At 50.0% G+C, this 13733-nt stretch overlaps 1 protein-coding gene and 1 long non-coding RNA gene across 3 annotated transcripts in view; one reads left to right on the top strand and one right to left on the bottom strand.

Annotated features, from left to right (window-relative positions):
• MDGA2 (MAM domain containing glycosylphosphatidylinositol anchor 2) overlaps positions 1-13733 on the bottom strand; it is a 336382-nt gene that overhangs the window by 306164 nt on the left and 16485 nt on the right. The window lies entirely within an intron of this gene.
• On the top strand, positions 10465-12214 carry LOC106046975 (uncharacterized). The gene is made up of 4 exons (XR_001213544.3): positions 10465-10599; positions 10680-10757; positions 11225-11325; positions 11966-12214. It is a non-coding gene; the product is annotated as an uncharacterized lncRNA (long non-coding RNA).

The following is a 13733-nucleotide window of genomic DNA, read 5'->3' as shown; positions in this document are numbered from 1 at the left end:
GTACCCATTGCCCTAGCAGGCTAAGCTTTGGGGGCAGGCTGTGGCCAGCCCACTGACACCAGAACAAGTTAGAGAACAAAATTTGGTCACCATGGAAAAAGTTAAAGCCACGGAGAAGACTGCTTGGAGGAAGACATCCTCCTCGCAGCCATCTGAGCCAGGCAGAGCTCAGCCCCTGCGCAGCAGCAGCATGCAGCACCAGCGGGTGAATTCAGCGCAGGCAGATGGCCGGTTTGACTAAGCCAGCCTTAGTTTACACTGGAGCTGATCCATCCATCCCATGCCAGAGTTTTATGGCTCATGTCTAATTCAGCTTCACTACTCCATAAATTTTGGGAGACAAACTTCAGAGGGTAACCTTTGCTGTTCCACATATTCCCAGTGCAGGAGCAGTGGAGATGAGCACAGGGCTGGAAAGTTGTTGTGCGAAGGGCAACCTGCAGAAGGCCAGCAAGGGATGCAGGCAGAGGAGGTGCAGGCAGCTGGAGCTCAGCACAACAGGGCAAGAACACAAAGCTGATGCTGCTGAAATGCACCTCGCACGCTCTTAGAGCTCAGGTTTTGTTCCTGCATCTGCCATTTGCAATTTAAATCACAGCACTCAGCTATGCAAATCTGTATTTAAAATAGACGAGAGATAAGTGTTACGGAGACTCATAGAGCTTCCTGAGGCCTTGATAGTATATTTTTTTAAGTGTATGCAAATGTGCGAATAAATGATGTAAGTTGCATCTATAGGTACGTACGAGGCATGTGCTTGCACCTCCATTTTCTCACCATTTCACTGGCTGGCTACTCCCTAATGGCTGTATAAGGCATGGATGTGTAGATACATGCCAAACGTAGCTTATAATGAACAGGTTGGTGTTTATTTTTATACAATTAAAACTTGCAAATATACACAATTTTGATGACACGCATCCACACAAGTCATTTTTATTCAGTCTCTCCCAGACCCAATTTCATTTCACTTCCTGGAAATTTGAACAAAAATTGTCTGCCGTTTCCAAGAATGACAGGAATAGAAAAACCTCCCCCATCTTCATATAGATGGATCTAATAACTTGTATCTAATAACCTGGATTTTTCAGCTTCCTGCACCTTACTGCTGAATGCAGTAGAGATGAGCAACCCCCAGCCTTCAGACCCCTGGTAGCCAGAGCTGCATACCGCGTGGACATGCTCCCACACACTGCCTGGCTCCTGCAGCTCCCCAGGCCCTGTCAGTGCTCCTGGTGCACCAACACAGCCACGTGGCAGCATTCCCCAACACCACGGCATCCCCCAGCTCCCCCTTCCAGCCCAGCCTGGTTGCATAGCATCATCTTTTAAAGCTGTCCTTATCCCAGATGTAAGGAGCAACCAACATAAGCTCTGGGGAAAGGCCACACTTAGAGAAAAATTAGTGTGCATTAAGGGAAAGATGGAAAGACTGCACTTGCAGGCTGGTTTTTTTTCTTTTTGCTTGTTGTTGTCTGGAGTTATGTAAAAAAACTTGCAATTTTGAGTCAGCCTCAGGAAGATGTCAACCTCCCACTTCTGTCTGAGTTACAGCTTGGGCTTTGCTTTTGGTTTCTGGGTTTTTCAGTGCAACGCAGCTGAACACAGTTCAGCTGCGTGGCTGCCTGGGCTCCCCATTAGCCCCAGAGGTGAGACCACACCAGAAGCCACCCAGCACACAGGGCTCCACTGCACAGCACACAGCAACAAGCCAAAGCCCTCATCCTACCACTAACCCTCTGGGAACAGGGTTTATGCCTCATGCTGACTGCTTCTGGCTATTACAAGTCCAGGAATTACTCATGCCCCCTCCCCACTTATTTCCAATATGCCATCCAGGCTTCCAAATGAGATCAAGCTCCCCCCCCTCACCCCAGCACACCCAAACAGTGGCCACCAACCCGCACCAGGGCTCAGAGGAAGCAGAGGTGGCAACAAACAGCCAAGATAATTCTGAACCTCCTGTCGTTATCCCAGCTATAAGCAACTGCTGGGCCAGCAAACAGGTTTGCCATGCTCAGTGTATTCACATGGATGGATGGGCAAGAGATGTTACTCCTGCATTTCGAAATATAAAATCCATTATCAGCCCACCAGTGCAGATTGATTCTAATTTTACAAGGCCTGCACATTGGTTTCTGTGCTCCTTTTGGGCAGACTTCGTGGCTTTCAGGAGGAAGCTTTGCAGCTCTTGGGAGAGCCATTTCCAGCTCCCCCACCCCGGGAAGATGCTGGGGGGAGCCCGGGCCCTGCCCAGGGCCCAAAAGGCCACAGCGCTAAGGGCACAGACAGCAGAAAAGAACCCAAACCCTGCCTTGGCAGGAGATGACTCCCACTTTCTTAGGGGACCATCAGCATCACCCTTCTGGACTATGGGCTGGGACACGCTGTGCAGTGAGGCCACCTCTGGCCGCATTTAATATCAAAAGCCTACATCGGAGCAGGAGTTTCTGGAAAGCTGATTTCAGAGCTTTAAGATGCCTTTCTGGCACCCACGCGACAGGCTGGAGCCAGTTTTAATGGCAGACCATAAAATCCATGGAAATTAATTTTTCATTTCTAGAGGAAATCCCGACTTTGTCACAGGCTGGGCAATCATTTCAATTTATGCCACTCTGTATGTGCAGAGATTAGATGAGATTACAGGGAGTGGCCGCGGATGTGCACAGATAACCTGCGGGGGCACAGGAGCATTCACTCAAACCAGCGCTACTCGCCTCGCTTGCAGTCTAAGCATGTTTGTGGACAGGCTGCTGTTAGCCCAAATATAAGGTCTGGGGTCTCTGAAAGTGCCAAAAATTTTTTACTGTGTATGTGGTTTGCCATGTATACTGAGAACTGATGTCTCACAGAAGTACAAGTCAAAGCAATAATATTTAGCAACTGTTATCACAGCCAAAAATAAAATAGTCTGAAAAATCCCAGCATCTTTAAAACCAAGGACTTCAACTGCTAATCGAACACTGAATACCAAACACATGTGCCTGTCACTGGGCTCTGCCAAGCCAACAGGAGATGCAGGAGCAGCTCCAGGAACCTAAGAGCTTCTTAGCAGGGCTCTGAACCACCTGCAGAAGGTCCAGCCCGAGGTATTGCATGAGACAGCCCAACAGAGCCAGAAGCGAAGGCGTAGCCTCAGGAGGTTGCAGCAGTGGCTCAGGGAGCAGGCAGACTCTACTCTTCACCTCTATCGTAACCAAGCCACCAGCTCTGAAGGAGAACAATTGTTTGCTTTATTTCTTCCAGGCACGGAAGTCTTCAGACTGCACAGAGAAGGGCCAAACACTCACACGCAGAGAAGGGAATTGGGTTTCCCCCTTCTGAAGCCCTCAGTACAGCTGCTTCCAGTGCACACCGTCCGGCCCTCACCACCAAACCGCCAGCCCAGCAGCACCCACGATGAAAACAAACACCTGCACTTCTCTCAGCTTAGACATAAAGGCACATTAAGCAATAGGGCTTTTACCAGACCCACCTTATGGCTTATGTGTACGTAATTCAACATTACTTGCAGCATTTCAGCCAACACCTGTGCTAAGTGAAGGCTCCTTCAAGAGCGCCCAGGCCCAGTTGTGACATGCAGGGGGCAGGCAGTGCTGGGCCACGTCCTGTCTGCCGCTGAGAAACGATGGGAAAGCACCAGACCAAGCTGACATCCACGTATCTACATTATTCTGCAAGCTGAGGGAGAGGGTTTTGGTTTTGCTGCTATCATAAGCCACTCGGTGCAAATTAAACCCATAAAATACCACTCAAAAATATCTTTTCCTAAGAGACAGCCTGTTTACAAGTCCCAGATAGGGAAGATGTCATCCTAGCAGAGCCTGCCTAGATGCAAGACAAAATGGGGTTATCCGAGAGGAATAGTGCAGGTTTTGAGCAAACCAGCAGCTAGGGCAGCGCTGATACATGGACACAGCCTTACCCTGTTCGGTCCCTAAAGATCCTAATTTTAACTGCCACCCCCTGCCCCGTACGAAGCCCCTGTGCAGACCACCAAGGCAGACAAGTCTGTTCAATGGCCCGACAGCTCGGTGCTGTTTTCCCCCACCAAGCCAAATACAAGGTCGCCCATTTCCAGGCTGCCACAGCTCATACTTGGATCGGGCAATATTAAGATGCAGAGTCCCTAAGTTATTCATACAGACAGCCCTGCGCTTAGCTAGAAGCATTACAGCCATGGAAATGAGCAGATGAGGTAAGAGATAAGCAGGGGGGATGCACCAGCACATTTCCCATCACAGGTGCTGGGCACCAATACCCCTGGGATGGAGGTGCCTGTTCTGACCCACAGCCTCACACAAACCCAGGATCTGAGTATACACACACGTGGTCAATGCATTATTTAATACAGCCATAAAAAACTCATCCACTTTCAGCTTTCAATCCAAGGGACCAAGACATAAATAAATGTTTAGCTACGCAGGAGGAGCTGGGTGTGCTCAGTGCATGTTCAGCTCCTAGCACTGCCACCAACTGCACGTCAGAGAAATCATTTAATCTTTTTGACCCAGTTCTAGAGCTGGGCAAATATTGACTTTTTGGTTCACTTGCCAAACTTGGGAAAAAATGATCTGGGCTGAGCTGAAACAGTATTTGTCATCACCACCGCTGGATCTTCGGTGTTGTTGAAACACCACCACTACAATTTCAGATCCATTTACTCAGACCCAAAATATTCATGTTGTTGTGCTCTGCTTTAATCCCCATTAAATATGAAAAATCCAAATAAAAGTTGCAGCAAAAAAAGAACATTTTTAATAAGAGGGAACTCTTGTACTATTCCAAATTCTTTTCCCATTTCTCAGCTGCAGCTATATCCAAGAGCAATTTTCGTGTGAATAAATTATTCATGGGGAAAAAAATGAGAGCTGAACTCTGTTCTGATGCCCAGCTCCAAATGAAGGCAAAGTTTTCTGAGTTTTCCTCTCACCCTTTTGCTTTAATGCTTTTAGGTATATCAGCTATGTATTTTAGTAGGTAAGCTACATATTTTATATAAATAAATGAGAACACTGCCATAGCTGTAAGCATTGGTGCAGCTGCTTGTGCCCCAGTCCCAGCTGATACCTTTAGGGCACTCACACCAGCCCCACGACCATCCTGTTTCAGGGCTGAAGCAGCCACCAGCATCTCCACAAATACAGCAGCAGCATTTCACATAGCAGCAATGCAAGGTTGTTGGGATCAACCCCTCAAACAAAACAATGGGAGCCTTTTGATAACCATTCATTACTGCGGCACCCGTCTAAAAGGAAAACCACGGAATAATTAGTGATCCTTGCATGCAGGCTCAGGATGTCAAGCGAGATGTGCAATTATGGTTTTGCCATTGCACTCAAGGGGTGTTTAATGAGTTTTTGGTTGAACATTTGTTATTTTCTGAAGCAGATGTCAACACTTCTATTTCAAGAAAATAATCCCCCCCGCCCCCCATGATTATCAAAATGTCTCCACTTATTCCATATGCCAGGAGACAAGCCAGTACCCTCCTGAAAGTTAGAAATGATTCAAAAAGTGAAGATAACACACTGAAAAATGGCATCAGAGCTCCCACATTGAGATATTCAGGAGAAGTGCGGCTTTGGAAAGCCACAGAAGCTTGTGGGTGGGAAAACATAAGTTCCGTCACCGGTCGTTTAATGTCACAATTACTTTTCTGATTAGTTCTCTTCAGCACTAGAGCTAGAGGAACCACGCAATGCTGCCAGAGCAGTCTCAATACTTATTGCATAATTGCTTCCACACCAAAATCACACCCCAAAGCTGCATTTTCCTGCTCAGCAGGTCAGAGAGCACAGCGAGCCCAGACACAGCATCTTTGTGGGCAAAGCTTTGGCACAGCTCTGCAGGGACCAGCTGGGCAATTCACTGCATCACCAGGGGACATTCCTTGGTCCTCACCTGCACAGGGGGGTTGTCACCCACGCTGCTCCATGCCAGCAGCACTCCTGGGCACACCTAGCTCAGCTGGTGATGGAGCCTGGAAACCAAGAGCAGCTGTGGGGCCCAAATGCTGTTGTGAAGGACCCAAGAACCTGAGCTGGGGTAATGCACTTGTGCAACCCATTCTCCTTTGGGCTGAGCTTTGTCTCCCCACCTGCATCCCACTGTGCTCCTTTCCTGCCCTGCTACACCTCAAACCTCTCTAGAAGCCACACTGACCATGTGGAGCATGTGATATACCACGATTCCTGGAAAATATTCAGCACCTTTGCCCACTGCCAATGCACAGACCCACAACGCATCCCAGTGTGGAGAGGAGTCTTACAGAGCAAACACACGAAGCAGAAACTGGTAGGCTCGGCCTTTTTTTCCTTCACAGCAGCTAAAAACCCTGACTCAAGAGCCAGAAGGCTGCTCTGGGCTGACAGCAGCACTCCGTCCTCTCCTCAGGGGACTTGCATGACTGCACCACAGGTTTGACCCCTGCAGGACACATCAGTGTTGGGTAAGTGCCTAAGGACAGCAAACCACACGTTGGGAAGGGCTTGGGAGCAGGAGCCAGCCTGGTACACGGAGGTGCAGTGAGACCAAGATGTCCCTCTCCTCCTGGCAGGGGCAGAGAAGGGATCTCCTCTCCCTCTCCCCTTGTTTCAAGAGACAAGTGGCTTAACAGTGGGTTCCCAATGAGCATCCTCATTGCACAGCGAGGCCCCGGAGAGCAGGTTTCTGCTGGCATGTTGTGCCTCACAGTAAGTGTCGTGGACACTCCTCAGAGCTCAAGTCACTTACTGACAACCACATCCCACCTGGAGTACTTTGCAGGCCCTTTGCCATCTTTCAGATCCCAGATAGTGCTGGTGCTTCCAGGGATTAAGGGTCAAACTTGAGCTGTTTTTGCACTTTCTGTTCATTCACTAACATCAGGCTTTTTATACCCCACCCGTGTTGGAGACCAATATTTCACTCAGCAAGTTTATCAGCTCTCCAGCCTGACCTCACTGCTGCTTCCCCATGGTTCCCCACACGCCGCCCTTCCTGAAATCCATTTACCTCCAAGGAGGAGCCAAGCAACCCCTCTCTGCCCGAGCAGGGTCTGTGCTGTGCCTGCTTCTGCAGTCTTCTCGGGATCTTACTCCTTAACTCTTATTTCCAGTTTTTCCCCCAGTCATTTCCATTGACCTCAAGCTCTCACCACCTCCATCAAGTCCCAGCTGACAGGTCTGGGGGCATGTGATATACCACGCTTCCCGGACAGTATTCAACCCACAGGAAGGGCCAATGCATCAAGAGCTCTTAGAAGTAAATTTTAAGTTATTGCTTTTCAAACCCGTGAGAGTCACATTGTCAAGCTCTTCCGTGCTATCAGGAGAACCATAAATTTCCTTTAAAAGCAACTGAAAGCCCCGATGCTATCTGCGCCACCATCCCGAGCCTTTCAAATGGAGCTGACAGGGTCTTGAGTAGAAGAGAAAAATACTGCTAGCCCTTCAGCAAATTCCTAGAAGTTAGCAGCAGCTATAGCTACTCTTTTTTTCCTGCCTGGGCTTCAAAGCACTTTGCAAAGAATATCAGCAACTGCAGAACTTGGGTTCAGAGGTGGGACATGCACACAGACACCAAGCCTGAGAGCAGTTTGGAGTCTCACTCCGTCTCTTCATTTGAGGAAAACTAACAGAACTGATTAAAAAAGCAAAAGAACCTTGTAGATCATTTAAAACCAGAACAGAAATATGCCAAAAACTACAAAACTGTAGTAAGAGCACACCTTGCCTATCAGGTTTTCCAACTCTGACCGCAGGGAAATTCCTCAAACAACCACGCGTTTTAAGGCCTTCACGTTGCACTGGAAATGATATCAGAGGACTTCACAAGTTGCTCCCAATGGGTCTCCATGCATATTTTCCTGCCAGAACACAGGTTTGCTGAAGAACACAGTCCCATTCAAACACAGAGGACCGCAAACCACCCGGTATGCTGCACAAGCACTTCTGTCACCTGCTGGAAGAACCAGCACCGGGTCTGCTACACGCACACTGCAAAGCAGAGTGCCAGCAGCAGCACCAGAAGTTGTTCCTCCGTTCAGCTTCACCTGATGCAGCAGAGTCTTTTAAAATCATTAATATCATGAGAACTTGGCAGAGCGAGCTTGCGCTGTTTTCCATAACACAAGAATTATGAGGCAGCAACAAAATTGTGTGCCTGCTACTTCACGCCGCGCAATGAAGTCGTACAGCCTGCTCTCAGAGTATTTTGGAGGCCAGAAATAGAAAGCGCTTCAAAAGCGCTGCAAAGACATGCAGGAGGAGAGGCTCACTTCAGCCTCCTGAATGCACGGATGTGTATGCAGCCCCCAGGGAAGGTGCTGCTTCCAGAACAGAGCTTGTCCTCTCCCACCTGCCAAGAGCTCCCGTGAAGGGATGACACAGGACACGGGTCTGACCAAGGCAGGCCATTCTTGGTTCATGCCCTGGTTCAGGGGTAAGTCACAACTTCTGCTCCACCTGCTGCACGATAGCACGGAAGGGATCCCTCACGCAGGCACAACATCCCATCGTTATACGTGAGCAACAATCACAGAAAGCAGTCTGAAGCCCTTCAGCCTCAGCACCTCCACACAGCACCAGGAGAGGTGCCAGAAAAGCAGCCACACTAGCTGTTCAGCACGCCTCCCACCCTGCCCTGACCTCCAGGTATCAAACTCAGACATCCCCTCTGGGTGAAGGCATCCGGGCCCCACCACAGACCCTGGTCCAAGGGCTGGGACCCGTGGGTGACCCTGTAGGGCTGGGGGTGCAGACCCACAGGAGCCCACAACCCCACCTGCAGCCCTCCCAGGGGGGCTCTCGGCTGTGCCCAAAGCAGCACCACCAACACAGGCAGTGCCCAGGGCACTGGAGCCCTGCTGAAGGAAACCCACAGCCCCAAAGACAAGCTGGCAGCCGCAGAAGCTCCTGAGGGCCCCTGGCAAGACGAAGAGGTGGCTTTCCAACAGGGTGACGGGTGCCCCGCTGGGAGCAGGGGGTCTGAACAGGCACCCAGAATAACCAGGCTGTGTTGAGGCGGGCAAGGATCTGTGAGAACTCAAAGTAACTCACACGCCGCCTGATGATCTGAACTATTTTCCTATAAAGTCTTGATTGTATTCTTTATTTAGCTCTTATGTAACAAGAGGGTAATTTTAATGTTCAGTCTCCCGAGCTTCAGAGCCCTGCACTCCTCACCGAGAAACAATGTGCCTTAAAATAATCTTCGGTTTGACTTTTTTCTTGCTCTCTCCCTGGAGACTTTAAAAAGGACTTTTCAGAACTGATCTACCTGAAATATGTATGGTTAACAGTCTTCAACTCGCAGCTGCTCTGGTGAGCAATTTCATTCATGCGCTATAAAAAGCCAGCACACTGAACTCGTGCAACTTTCCCCGTTACCATTTGCTTAAGCAGCATGATGTCATCCCGCACATTTTTATTCAATTCACACAAAATGAAAGTTATTTCCCTGTGATAAAGGAGCATGTCACAGCTCCACAAAACCTAGCTGCCACTGCCAGGAATACAGGGGAAAAATAATGCGCCTGTGTAGGGCTAGCTTCTGCCATGCCACAAGTCAGTGAGGAAGCAATTAATGAAGCACCCTAACAAGATTCTCACAGCTCTCACCTGACACATGAAGAGCAGAGCTGCAGGGCTCCTGTGACTCCCCAGGCCCCAGAGAAGTAGATGAGACATCGCACAGAGCCTTACACAACACTGGATTCCTGAAAAGTCTTTCAGAAGGGAAAAATCCATCCTCCCTCCTTTCCTTCTGAAAGGCTCATCAGAAAGGTCTCTTCTGATAGGGAAAAGGTGGAAAAGTCTCCTCTCCCTGGTAACCAGTGACAGAGCACAAGGGAACAGCACCCCCAAGAACATCCTTTAACTTTTGGTTAGCCCTGAAGAGGTCAGGCCACTGCACTACATCCCTGAAGGTCCCTCCACACCGAACCATTCTACTCCCAATGTGAAAACCCAGAAAACCAGAAACAAGCCAAAGGTTTCCAGCCTCCTTTCCCCATTTTAAGCTTTATACAGAGCTTGATCCCACATGAAAAACCTCCTCCTAAGCTGTCCAGCTCAGGGCATTATGGCAACACCCCTATGTAGTTCATAAGGATGCAAGGAGCCCCACCGCATTTGTGAGGAGCCCTTGCACGTTAGCACCCCTCCCTCCGTACTGTACCCATACCAGAGATGCAGCCAGCACATCACTGCACAGCCTCCCCAGCCCAGGGGATGCTCTAAGCATGTCTGGGGTGCCCTTTGCAGCCAGCAGGCCGAGCTGTGCTGTCCCTGGGGTGCTGCCCCCCACCTCTTGCTGCAGGGGGACATGTGTCCTCCAGCACTAAGTGGGGGCACAGCCCCACATCCTGGTGCACCTCCTCCAAACCAACATTCAGCATCACAATCCTATACATACCCAACTTTTACATGTGCGACCACCAGTTACATCACAAACAATGCAGTTCTACACACCTAATGCCTCAGTTACTCTCCACACACTGCACACACCATGTACACATTTAGCCTTACTCCTCAGCTCTCCTTACTCCTCTGTCATGTTGTGACTTCCAGCTCACCACCACTGCTGCCTGCCCATGCAATGCTCACAAGGACACAGGTTCAGAGGACCCCTGACAACATAACACTGCCCTTTGCCTTACAGGCACCAGAAGCTGCCTTTTTTTTTTTTGGTTCTAGGTTTAATATTGTTTGAGAACTTGGGGAAAATGGAGGACCTGTGAGGATTTCCCAGCCCACTGTTGCCAGGGAATTCAGGCAAGTAGATACACATTTGGTGCAATAAGATGGAGAAAGAACAGGGAGGAGCCTTGCTCCATACATATCCCACCCTCAGTTAGCAAAGCCCAAGGAAAAGCCCACTGCCCACTTGCCACTGGAAAACAGCAGCAAGAGACAGCAGCAGCCTCACAGTGCTCCTCAGGGGCAGGTACATGCTGGGACAGCTCAGCAAGCCCCGCCAGGACCTGATCCCTGCTCATCTTACTGGGCTGAGAGCAGGTACAAGGGACTTGGGGCACTGCCTGCTCACCAGGCAGCATTTTGGGAAGGAGCAAGTCTCCTAGACACAAGGCTGAGCAAGCAGTACAAGCAGTCAGTACCTTCCTGGGAATGCTGCTCCTCTTCAGTAGCTAAGTAGCTTCTCTCCCACCTCAGTCCTTGAAGCAAGGAGCAGGAACAGACTAAGGCCGAGTTTGAAGGCTGCAAGTGAACATGTTTTCCAGTGTCACCGGATTAAGTGAAGCCTTTCAAGGAGAAGCCGGTCCCTGCTGCAGGGCTACATGCCATTTTTACAGTACTCTGCATTGACACTACAGACAACACAGTATGTAAAGGCTCCACCTGCTTGCCACTTCATTTAATGTACTGCTTTTGCAAGGTATAAAAGGCTGCTTTACCTTAGGGCAAGTGTTCAGGTTTGCTAGATGGAAGTCTAAATCTAAATCCCATTAGCAAATAAGAGGATCTACATACAAAAGGGCCCCATGCGGCAGCACATTGTGCAGCTCTCCCTGCTCCAGGTCTTCAAGGACTTGTGCTACACAACAGAAAGGGACTACGGCATTGCTTGCCAAGACATTTATAATGCAGCAATCAGTTGTGCCTACTGGGATACACTTGCAAAAAAAATGCATGACAAATGGGAGCAGGCGCTCCCCTGACTCTGAAGACGGACTGTTGCTAGTGCAAGTGAAGGTGTGCAGCAGCAGGGCTCTGTGCCGGACCCAGCACCCATTCCAAGCTCATTCAGGCTCTCAGACTCAGATGAGTAGCCAGAGATGCCAGGCAGGGAGAGAGCTCACTCGGCACTGGCAGCCCCAGTGTACTTAATATGGCTTCACAGCACCCCTGCAGGTACCGCATCCACCGCCTCCCCAGTGCAGGGCTCTGATCCTTGGGGTCAGCCTGAGGAGATCCACACATCAGCTCCACAGCAAGCTTTTCTTCCTTTTCCACATGCACAGGGCCAAGCAGGGGAGAGCAGGAAAAGGACCTGCAAAGATGCCTTCGTGCCTGCTCCAGTAATTAATCCCTTGTGGCCTGCGCAGTACAGAAGGTGTGCACATGAGTAGTGCCACGGGTGCCACTTGGGTTCAGGGAAGTCTAAAGCCAAATAAATGTTACTGTTCATTACAGGCACCACGTGGTCCTTGCTTTAATCCCTCAGTTCCACCATGGATTGAGTCACATTTGTCATAGACCATCAAAATACACTTTTTTTAAACCTTTCACAGCATTACTTGTCTCAAGGACATTTTTTGTATTAATAACTTAGGACAGGGCTGTTATTAGATTAAGCTTAACCCCCAAACGTGGTGCAAACAGAGTAGAGGCTCCCAAGATGTGTCTTGCAATGGCTGGGTGAAGCAAGCAGCGGCTTTCAGACCCTTGCAGGGAAGACAGGAGGTGGGAGCCAGCTGCCTTTGCTCTCCCAGGGGACAGCCCCAGCTCCCACAGCCATTAGGCCAGCACTGGAAGAACATGGTCCGGTACCAGCCCTGTAGTAGTGCAGGGACTGGCATTTTCATGCCTGTACCGGCTCTACAAGTTTCAGTATTGCTGGGTATTGAGGGGTTCATGTGGTAGCCCAGTAGGGTGGCTGCCTCACAGAAACGCCAGGGTTAATCGCGAGGTGAGGCCTGGCACAAGTAACACAGCACAGACCTCTGCTGGCTCGGTCAAGGTGAATTTCTGGGTGACCCAAATAAGCAAGATGAACAGAGAACGTGGCATGGGGAGCCATGGAAAGGCAGCCTGAAGTGCTGCCCCTCGGGCCCAGTGCTGCTCCCAGAGGCCTGCTCTGCCTGCCCCATGGGACTGGCTCTGGGCTGAGCAGACACCGAGCACCCGCACCCCACCCAAACGCCCTGTGTACATGAGGTAAATCCCTGGCCTGGCTTCCTCCACAGCCTGAGGCTCTCATTGCAACAGCCCTAATTAACAATAAACCTCAGAGACAGAGCTCTCGCTACTTTATATCTGCAAACCCAGAAGTGTTTTCCACAGGAAGTTAACCCCCTTATTTGTTTCCAGAAGGGTGCTGAGCCACACTTTTCAACTAGGCCACACACCACTTTCTCCCCCTTCACCAGCAGTAACCACCAACGCGCCTGAGGCAAAAATAACAGCTCCGGCTCCCCTCACTGCTGGTGCTGCTTTATTGCTCTGTGCCACATCCTGCCCAGGCCTGTATCTGGAACAGCCCCGCGGTGGCACAGGGAACAAATCCTGCCCATGGTGCTGAGCAAGTGCCCAGGTGTGCTCCCTGCAGCCCTCAGCACCCGAGCTGCCACCCACAGCCAGCTCAGAGCACCAACAGAAGGCCAAGCACTGCACGTGACTATTTCTGACGGTAAGGGAGAGGTAACAGGGTGTAGCAACACATTTTGCAGGGGGCAAGGTAGGGGACCCATGTGGGGATGCTTCCACCTGCATCTTCGCTCCTGCCCTGTAATTCGGGTCTCCTCAGTTCAGCCAGAACAGCTGTTTGTGAGGAACCATTGGAAAGGTCTCTGAAGACATCTGGGTTAAAGACAAACAAGGTATTTCAGCATGCTGGACAGGGCAGAAAACATGGCTGAGCCATGAGAAACTCCTGCTGTGCCTCTGCCTCCATCAAGACCCTCACCAACAATACCAAACCACGGCAACATTTCTTAATGGAGCACCTATACTTTCTTTTTAGTCAAGTCATTCTGGCATTTTAAGAGCTCTTACACATAATGTGATAAC

The sequence above is a fragment of the Anser cygnoides genome, chromosome 5 (genome assembly GCF_040182565.1).
Source record: "Anser cygnoides isolate HZ-2024a breed goose chromosome 5, Taihu_goose_T2T_genome, whole genome shotgun sequence".
Classification (NCBI taxonomy): domain Eukaryota; kingdom Metazoa; phylum Chordata; class Aves; order Anseriformes; family Anatidae; genus Anser; species Anser cygnoides.
The sequence above is the reverse complement of the archived record's forward strand: the minus strand, read 5'-3'. Positions and strand labels throughout refer to the sequence as shown.